General features: G+C 36.2%; 2 long non-coding RNA genes across 2 annotated transcripts; one reads left to right on the forward strand and one right to left on the reverse strand.

Annotated features, from left to right (window-relative positions):
• The first annotated feature begins 477 nt into the window (after positions 1-477).
• LOC139149927 (uncharacterized) lies at positions 478-6,329 on the forward strand. The gene is made up of 3 exons (XR_011556165.1): positions 478-636; positions 5,482-5,546; positions 5,857-6,329. It is a non-coding gene; the product is annotated as an uncharacterized lncRNA (long non-coding RNA).
• Positions 6,330-7,902: 1,573 nt separating this feature from the next.
• On the reverse strand, positions 7,903-9,870 carry LOC139149931 (uncharacterized). Its single transcript, XR_011556166.1, has 2 exons — positions 9,599-9,870; positions 7,903-8,622 (listed from the first exon to the last, which is right to left on the reverse strand). It is a non-coding gene; the product is annotated as an uncharacterized lncRNA (long non-coding RNA).
• Between the last annotated feature and the right edge of the window lie 25 nt (positions 9,871-9,895).

The raw sequence follows: 9,895 nt of genomic DNA on the forward strand, positions 1-9,895 counted from the left end.
GTCTTATTCTACTTATCATTTGCTTTTATATTTATTTATTTTGGTTTTTGATGTTTACTTATCACTTATTTGTTTGAAATGTTTCAATGGTTGTCTCCTGTGGTGGTATACGCAGAAAGAGATACACTGAACGCTCCATTCCATGTGCCTGTCAGTGGTAGGGTCACAGATCAGCGCTCAGCTATACCGTATACGCCCTCAGGCTGGCGCACAGGTACTAGGTTCGTGGTTTACGCACCTGTGGCAGTGCCCTGCCACGGCTTCAATGCATGTTGGTACTAAGTTGAAGAACTTATCTGGGATAAAGACATTTTGACACTGTGACCGTCGGAAATGGTCCGCTTTTCGTCTTTGGGTGCACCAAAATACGGGTGGGGGTGGGGCGGCGGGGATGCACGTCCGTTTTCTGTTCCCTGACTGACCGAAGGATAGAGGGAGTACGCGCGTTTGGAAGTCCTGTCATCTGGTTTTAAATATGTCATGTGGTTGTTGGCTATGACACACCCATATTTGGTTATGTTTCGATGTCAAAGATCAGAGTTGAAAGTCCAAGCATGGGTAATTCCTTGCATTCTTGATACCTTGTGCTAGCTCTGGTTGTCAAAGCACGTTTTCATTTGTGCCATTTCGAAGCAAGTGAGTACAAGTATAGTAGTCTGTTCGATTCTTGATCGTAGGCTTGTAACACAAGGATACGATTTCTCATATATCTCTGGCTAAGGTTGTCTATTCAAATTTTTTTGCAGAATCTGCATTTGGAGTATGCTAGTCACCATGTGTCACCTGGTTGCACGGACACTCTGGTGCATCTCTCTTAGTGTCTTACTGTGCTAAGGCTGTGACTTCTAAGTTTTCTCATTGGTTTTCATCTTTCTATGCTATCGCCAACTAATTTAAGTTGTCTAATCTAAATTTTTTGCAGAATCTGCATTTGGAGTATGCTAGTCACCATGTGTCACCTGGTTGCACGGACACTCTGGTGCATCTCTCTTAGTGTGCTATGGCTGTGACTTCTAAGTTTTCCCATTGGTTTTCATCTTTCTATGCTATTGCCAACTGATTAAGGTTGTCTAATCAATTTTTTTTGCAGAATCTGCATTTGGAGTATGCTAGTCACCATATGTCACCTGGTTGCACGGACACTCTGGTGCATCTCTCTTACTGTGCTAGGCTGTGACTTCTAAGTTTTCTCATTGGTTTTCATCTTTCTATGCTATCACCAACTGATTTACATTGTCTAATCTAAATATTTTGCAGGAACTGCATTTTTAGTATGCTGAGTCACCATGTTTCACCTGGTTGCACGGACACTCTGGAGCATCTCTCTTACTGTGCTAAGGGACGATTCAGAATTTACTTCCAGGGGGGGTGGAGGATTTTCTATTTTCTCGGTGATTTTTTTCCATGGCCCCCCCTAGTAAATTATAGAAAAAATCTATGGCCCCCCCCTCATCTTTCCTGTTTTTTTTTCCATGGCCCCCCCCTAATATATACATGCATGCTTATACATTATAGACATATCCAGTCTAACAAGTTGCAGGAACTGTAGTGGACATTTAATCGATGATATAACAAATCATTTCAGGGTTATATGACTATAAAAAGAATGATTTGCAGGGACTGCAAGTGGCACACTTTGGAAAGGGTAGCAATAAACATATCTGGTTGTAAATTTCTGAAGAAAAGTTAATTACTAAATATGAATACTTTTTTCGTTATGTCTCACTGATACATATGATGCACACAAAGACAAGCAAAGATGTCAGTTAGAAATGGTGAACAGAAAATCAGAGGAGCAGATAATTGGCAAAGTGATATATATCTTGAAGTTTAATGGTACATCTCATTTGCAGATATCCAGATATTTCTGGAAAGTGAGATGTACATGTACATGCACACGTTCAGCATACATTTTCATTTGATGATGCTGAATATTTGCAGACTCACGGTGAAAGTTTTAAACATTAGGAATTAAAATTGGTGAAAGCCAACTTGTTTTTAATTTTCTCTTTTTTTCTAATTTGGTTGTCATAAAACCAAGTTGCTGCCACTGAAAGCAACAATGCTGAGGAATATTTTAGAACATTTCTTGAACAAAACACCTTATCCAAACATGAATTCACATGTTATTCTGCTCATTCCATTCACAATCCAATGTTCATATTAAAATGCAGATAACCCTGTGTAAGTCAAAATTCACATTTTGTGAGCAGTATTTTTCAAAATTGACAGAGCATTCATATTTCAAATTTTTTTAACAAATTTTAATTTTAAAATAGTCATGATGCGCATGTTTTCAGATGACACGAAACAATACATGTTAATTTGTTTTTTTGCCTTTTCTGCCAGCCGCCACTGTGAAATCTTTGATTATACATATCAGAACGAATGGGACACAAAAGTATTAGCATCAATACACAATGTGTAAGCCTATCCACATTTTTCCCAGCGTCATACACACTGAGATCACTTCTTGGACTACAGCAAATTTCATGTGTACACAATATTTCAACAATCCGACACCATAGCATTGGTGCAGTGCCACATGATCTTCTGGATGCACATACAGGATTACTGGAAAATGAACCCTTTTGTAAATTTTTCACCATATATTTTTGACAGTAATACATAATATTTTTATTTTCAACATTAAAACCTATTCGTTGAAAAGCACCTTGAAGATGAGACGGCCATAAATTTATTTTCAAAAAGGTTTATAGTAGATGTATTAAGCACTGTAAAAAGTTATGTAGAACATTTAAAAAATTTAGAAAGGGTAAAATTGATGAGAATGAAACATAGAAAAAAGGAGCAGAAAAGAAGAGTAGCAGTAGCAGTAGTTTACTCAAAGGATGAAGTGGGTGTATATTTGGGGTAAAAAACCTCAATTTTTGTATTAATGATAAAAATTAATTTAAGTCGAAAACTAGACAGTATTTTCTGAAATGTAATATTTCACTTGAAAGGATAGTATTCATGTAGAAAAAAACAACTATTTTACTTGGCATTATCCATCTTCATTTTAAAATTGTAGGAGTTTAAAGACTGACACTCTAATAATTGATTAAAATCATTATCAGCAAAATTAAAATGCCTCTTATTCAAAATGCCTCTTATTCAAAATGTAAGAGCTTTATTGCCAAACAAAACCAATTGATAGTTGTTGTGTTATATAGCATTTAAAAAACATAATGTGAAATTTCAGAAAATTTGACCCAGCCGGAGTGGAGTTAAATTCGTTGGAAATTTTGAAATTGGGAGGCAAAAGAAGCCAAGAAATCAGGTGATTTGCATACATTTGCATAAATTAACACTTCTTTATCATGCAACTTTCAACTGCTTTACAAGCTACAAGGTAAACCCAACCTTAAAAAGACATTTGCTGTAATTTTTAGCATTTGCTCAATGTTCATCTCTGTGTATCGGCATTTGTTTGTTATTCTATCACTACATAGAACACCCAATGCTGTATTTAGCAACATACCAGTGTGAACATAAATGACCATTGTTATTGTTGATAAATGAATTCTAGTCTGGACTTGATCTGAGATCTCTTTTCAACAAAAACAACCCTGACTGTTCACTGTATGGTTTGTATTGACACGCTAAATACTGGACATTTCATAACGCTTCAGGGAGGAGAACAAGATACTGCAGTAGATGCATAAAACAAACCACTGTGAATATACCGAATTTGGCAGCTAAAGGAGTTTAACTAAACATGTTGAGTTTATCTGTCACCCAGGTAGCGTCTACGGTGCTCTTTTGTAGAGATCAGAAATTCTGGGCAAATATTGAATTGATGTTTTTTTTCCTTGGCCCCCCCTTAAAGATTGTGGTATTTTTGTCGGCCCCCCCCCCCCCCCTAAATTTTCTTGGGAAAATGGGTGGCCCCCCTGAAAATCCTCCACCCCCCCCCCTGGAAGTAAATTCTGAATCGTCCCTAAGGCTGTGACTTCTAAGTTTACTCATTTGTTTTAATCTCTTTATGCTATCGCCAACTGATTTAATTTGTCTAATCTAAATATTTTGCAGGAACTGCATTTTTAGTATGCTGAGTCACCATGTGTCACCTGGTTGCACGGACACTCTGGTGCATCTCTCTTACTGTGCTAAGGCTGTGACTTCTAAGTTTACTCATTGGTTTTCATCTTTCTATGCTATCGCCAACTGATTTAAGTTGTCTAATCTACATTTTTTGCAGGAACTGCATTTTGATCGAGTATGCTGAGTCACCATGTGTCACCTGGTTGCACGGACACTCCGGCGCATCTCTCTTAGCGTGTTATGGTTGTGACTTCTAAGTTTTCCCAGTGGTTTTCATCTTTCTATGCTATCGCCAACTGATTTAAGTTGTCTAATTTAAATTTTTCGCAGGAACTGCATTTGGAGTATGCTGAGTCACCATGTGTCACCTGGTTGCACGGACACTCTGGTGCATCTCTCTTACTGTGCTAAGGCTGTGAATGCTAATTTTTCTCATTGGTTTTGCTCTTTTTATACTATTACAAAGTGATTCAAAATCAAAATTTTATGCAGTCGCCTGCTTTAGGAGTATGCTGAGTCACAATGTGTCACCTGGTTGCACGGAGTCATGTGGTACATCTCTCTTTCCCTTATAAGGCTTTGTCATCTAAGTTTCTCCTATGTTTTGCTCTTTTCATGCTATTAAAAAGTGATTCAAGTTTTCAAATCAAAATTTTATGCAGGAATCTGCTGTTAGATCATGCTGAGTCAGAATGTGTCGCCTGGTTGCACAGAGACTTTGCAGTGGTATAAAACTTGCTAATTCAGGGGCGCTGCACCCAACACAGAGTATTTTGCACCAAAATCACTTTTTTGTAGACATTCATTTAATTTAATGAAATTGTTAACCCAAGATTAAAATATTATTATTTGGGTTCATCTTCAAGGCTGTCAAGCAGTCGTAGGTTGCTTGATAAAGAAGTGTAATTTTTGCAAATGTTTGCAAATCACCCAATTTTCTGGCTTCACTATTCTTCCAATTTCAAGATTTCCAAACAATTTAACTCCATACTGACTTGGTCAAACTTTCTTAAATTTTCACATTATTTTCTTTAAATGTTGTTAAACAAAACTTTTTTTGATTGGCAATAAAGTTCTTACATTTTGAATAAGAGGCATTTTAATTTGTATGAGGATCATGTACTGTAAAATATGTTCAGATGTAACCTGCCAAAAGAAGGAAATGACGACCATGTTAAAAGTGATATTTTATTCAAATCATATGTGTCACTGCCCATTTGGGGCAACTGTTGTCAGCTCCACTTATACATAACCATTGCAAGACTAATATCATTTTTATATGCAAAGTAAAACATAAACTCTGTCTTTTGAAGGTTTATGGCATGTCTGTTGAAAACAGAGAGTATTAAAAAAAGAATACTTTTTAATATGAAACGTCTGTTAACAGTGTTTATTCATTCTGATGTAATAATGGATTTCTGTTTGTTTTGACAGTATCTTTGAATGATATGACACTGCCTTAACAACAGATGGAAGAGGAATGTGAAAGAAACGTCAATGTAAGTAGGGTATTATGTTCATATGTTGCTACTCACATTGGTGTACCATTTTGTAGTTACAACTTGAGCTGTATCCTGTGAATGGTTTTGGGATAATTGTGTAAGTTATTATATTACAACTCTCAAAAATTTAGAGGGCCTGTAATGCTTACTTTTGATATTATTTTCATTATTTATATTTGTCCACTGTAAGTTGTTATTTTACTACAAAAAGATTGCTAAAAAATCAATATTTAGCTTGTCAGCATAGCATTTGAAATATACAAAAATGTATTAATAGTATATCTATATTTCTATTTTTCTCACCCAGGTTTGTTGTAGACTACATCGCAATTGTGTTGTTGGAGGAGGCTGAAGTTTACATTATGTCAAGGAAAAGAATGGTTATGCTTGAAGAAGCAAATAAACTCTAGTATTGCCACAGAAATCTAAAGATACTGTTCTGCAGGGATAACCTTATTGACATTTGTTCATATTGTTATGAAATATTTTAAAACTTAAATTTTAAGGCAATTATTGTCATATTTAACCAAAATATCATTCAAAAGTTCTGGTCAGACACATTAATATTGATTATACATGTCCCTTAGGATGGCAGCAATAAGATTTTGTAAAATCGTGCCAAGATATGCAACTTTGTATTTTTGAGATTATTTTTGTCATTGTAGATCTATTTTTTTCTTCAAAACTCCTTGTCAGACTTTTTGATATTCAGTATACAGGTCCTTAGGATGACTTAAGTCAGATATTTTTATATAGTGAGAAAATGCAAAATTTTGTATTTTTGGAGCATTTTTGTCAATTTGGTCAAAAAGTGCTTTTGTCTCATTGGTGTTTATCTGATAGCTTTGAATTTCTTATAAAAAATCCCTGGAGACTACCTAAGCCAAATCATTTTTCAAACTGGGGGAACCAATGATTTTTTGTTTTTGGAGCCAATATATTAGTCCGCAAGCTCGAATGACCTATTCCAACCCGGAATACCTTGTAAATCAATTTTGAAGACACTGAAAATAATGTAGTTTTATTGATGCCAATTTGTAGTGAAATATGATCTAGAAAAAAGTTGTGAGCTTATGTTTTATGTATTGGATCAACTTTAGCAAATATTTCATGGAGGAAACCCCATACACTGATGAGGGATTTCAATCCACAAGAAGGCATATGGCAAGATGCACCATACCAATAAAACAGACTCCAGTTTATTTGTATCAGTTCCAATCATTATGTTACATAAACAAAAAACCTGTCATGGTATCACTTAATTAAGTAAATCTTCACAAAGATGAAGGCAGCCGAGTGAAATCATGTGTAGATTGAATAAGATGAGTGATGAATGGTAATATCAGGTAACTTCACCACACAAACTTACTTACACAAACAAACTTGTGTATAACTTGACTCTGAGTAAATTTTAACATTTCAAGAAAGGACCATCAAATTTTTATTGTTGATCTACAAAATTGAAAAGTGGCTGTTAAAACGGAATTCTGCCCATGAAAATTGAAAGTTCAAACTCTTTGCAAACACAATAGTATTTTGAGTGAATAAGTGGAAATAGGAATACCTCTTTTTGTTTGTCAGATAGGAGCAATACTGTGCCCTTGGTGGTATATTTTTAAATGACTTGCAGAAATTGATATTTATTACTGTTGTTATTATTGCTAACTGTTGTTTTGCCTGATTGAGGCACACACCTAGCTATCCTATGGATTCTCTGGAACATTATCACAGTACAGCTACATGAGATACCAGCTCCCTTACCAAACCTGCAGACCTGCCAGATGGCTGTTTCAGATCTTCGCAGCTCGGCTGTAGCAGATCACTTGCAGATATCTGCAAATGGTCTGATTTTGTGCATATATAATTAGCTTTGAGCTGCAAATTGCAGCTCATGGGGCATGGTATGCAGATCAATGACATACACATGACAGCTCAAATGCAGCCCGTGACTTTTGACCTGCAGACATACAGCAGCTCATAGCAGACAACTTTCAGCCCATGACTTTTGACCTGCAGACATGCCACAGCTCATTGCAGACAACTTTCAGCCCATGACTTTTGACCTGCAGACATACAGCAGCTCATATTAGACCACTTGAAGACATATAACAGCTCAAAATGGACATTGCTCATTCACCATTATCATACTGCATGTAATGGGTCATATTTTATTTGCACACACAAAATATATTTATTTCTACCTCATGTCATGCTCACTTCAATGGCTCACAACAATACAACACAAGCAGCTGGAGATCCTCGTCACCCTGTTAGATAAATGTGACACACCTCATCAAAGTTACCATACCAGTGAACTAGCTCACACGTGAGTAAAAAAAGATAACACCTGATGTAGGATGAAGAAACACTCATTTATTACTAAAGGTTACGGGAAAAATTACACTGAATAGAACAAAGGAAAAAAGTCTAAAACCTTTATGAAGCTAGCATAATGTTATATCAAAACTAGTACAGACTAGTCCAAGTTTACTGTCATGAACAACTGATGTTGGAGATATTGTGAGATGTTTACCTCAGCATTGTTTGATGAATCAAACTTCTTCTGAGAAATTGTGAAGAGTTAATCTCAGAATTGTAAAATAGATCAAAGTTCTTTTAGTTTATTCAAATATTTCCAGTACTTATCAATTCCAACAAAAGTTATTCTGATGTATAGAATAAATATAGGAAGCTTTGAACAAATACCGGTAGTAGTAATGAAATTGAGATCCTCTATATGGAAAGGACATCAAACTATATATCAAGCAATACACATTTGTTTTGGCATTTAATGAGAAAGAAGAATTGCGAGGGTGTAATTTAAATAGATACAATTCACCCAGATGGACCATGGGAAATAAAAGTGTTACTTTATGTAAAATCACTTCGCAGCAAACATGTTTACAAATTCTGTTTACTCACTCAAACCAAGGGATTTCCATGCTGAAACGACACAATGCTACATGTAGGGCTACGCTCTAAATTTAATCGCTCGCGTTTTTGATACTTTTATAGTGTAAAACTGTGAAGTTTTCCTTCAACGTGAAGCCTTAATACCAGTCACAGATGAACTCTGAAATGATAGAAGAATGAGAAACACAAGTTACTGAAATGTGAAAATATATGATTTACAGTGCTTAAATGCAGACAAAAGGTTCACGTAGCTTTTAAAATCCAGTGAGAATTTACATTAGCAAACATATCAATAAGCCAGATAAGGCCTGTCGATGAAAAAGAAAGTGAAGCAAGGCTGCAGGCTGGCAAAGACTGAACCATATTACCGGTACACAGTGTTTCATCTAGGATACTACACCAGGGTGAGGGGATTGGTCCCCTTCCACTGGAATTTTCGAGGGGATTTTAAAATTTTGGGGAACTTAACTTGTAACTTGTACGGGTTTATTTGCCCCGAAAAATAAGTTTGTTTGTTCACTGAATTCAAAAACAGGACCCATTGTGTGGGCCATTGACACCACAGTTTGCTTGTGACTTTCATTGCATGCCGTCTGCACTGAACACGTTTCTGTGACAATAAAGTCCGATTGTTCGTGTCGATTTTGCTATCAGAATTATTTTCAGAGTGTTATGGACACATACAATGCATAAAAACTTCAGTTTGTCTCCTTTTCTCAATTGTACAGAGATAATGTGACACAGAAACCGTATCGGGCTAGGGCAATGAACTTTGTGAACGTACACGTAACTCTCAACTGGCAGGCTTTCATATGCAAAATCAGCGTACGGAAAATTTACGCGTAGTATATTGTTTCAACAGCATTTTCATGAAGCAGATCAAAAGCCTAGATGAAACACTGATTACATGGTGATCGAAAATCGGCAATTTTATTGATGACAATTGTGTTGGATTGACTGTGTATATTATTTCAGCACCCTGTCTTCTTGAACCGTACAATCGCAAATCGGCAGTTTTACTGATGCCTGGCTTGAACTTTGAATCAACTAGATATCCTCGATATACCGAATGTAATCTTCAGAAAAGTCTGTACAAATAAAAACGCATATGAAGGAGATATGTCAAAGTAACTTACCTATAGTATCATTGGGATCGGTATGCGGTTTGCAATGCCGTTTGCAATTGCAGGCAATATATCCATGGTTTGACCTCATTTCTCCTGACGGCGAGACCTATTGGTACGTTGAATATGTCGTCAAGTATACTCGTTCAATTTGCTACCATTTTATCAAAGTTTGGATACCGTTTTCGGCGAAATTTCATCCAAAGTTTAGCAAAGAAACATGACAGAGTAACCCTGAAGCTAATTCAATACGTGTAGATTAACGGTCGATGTGTCTTGCCGCTTACACTTTGACCTGCGTGACCTGGG

This window comes from Ptychodera flava, chromosome 14 (genome assembly GCF_041260155.1).
Source record: "Ptychodera flava strain L36383 chromosome 14, AS_Pfla_20210202, whole genome shotgun sequence".
NCBI lineage: Eukaryota > Metazoa > Hemichordata > Enteropneusta > Ptychoderidae > Ptychodera > Ptychodera flava.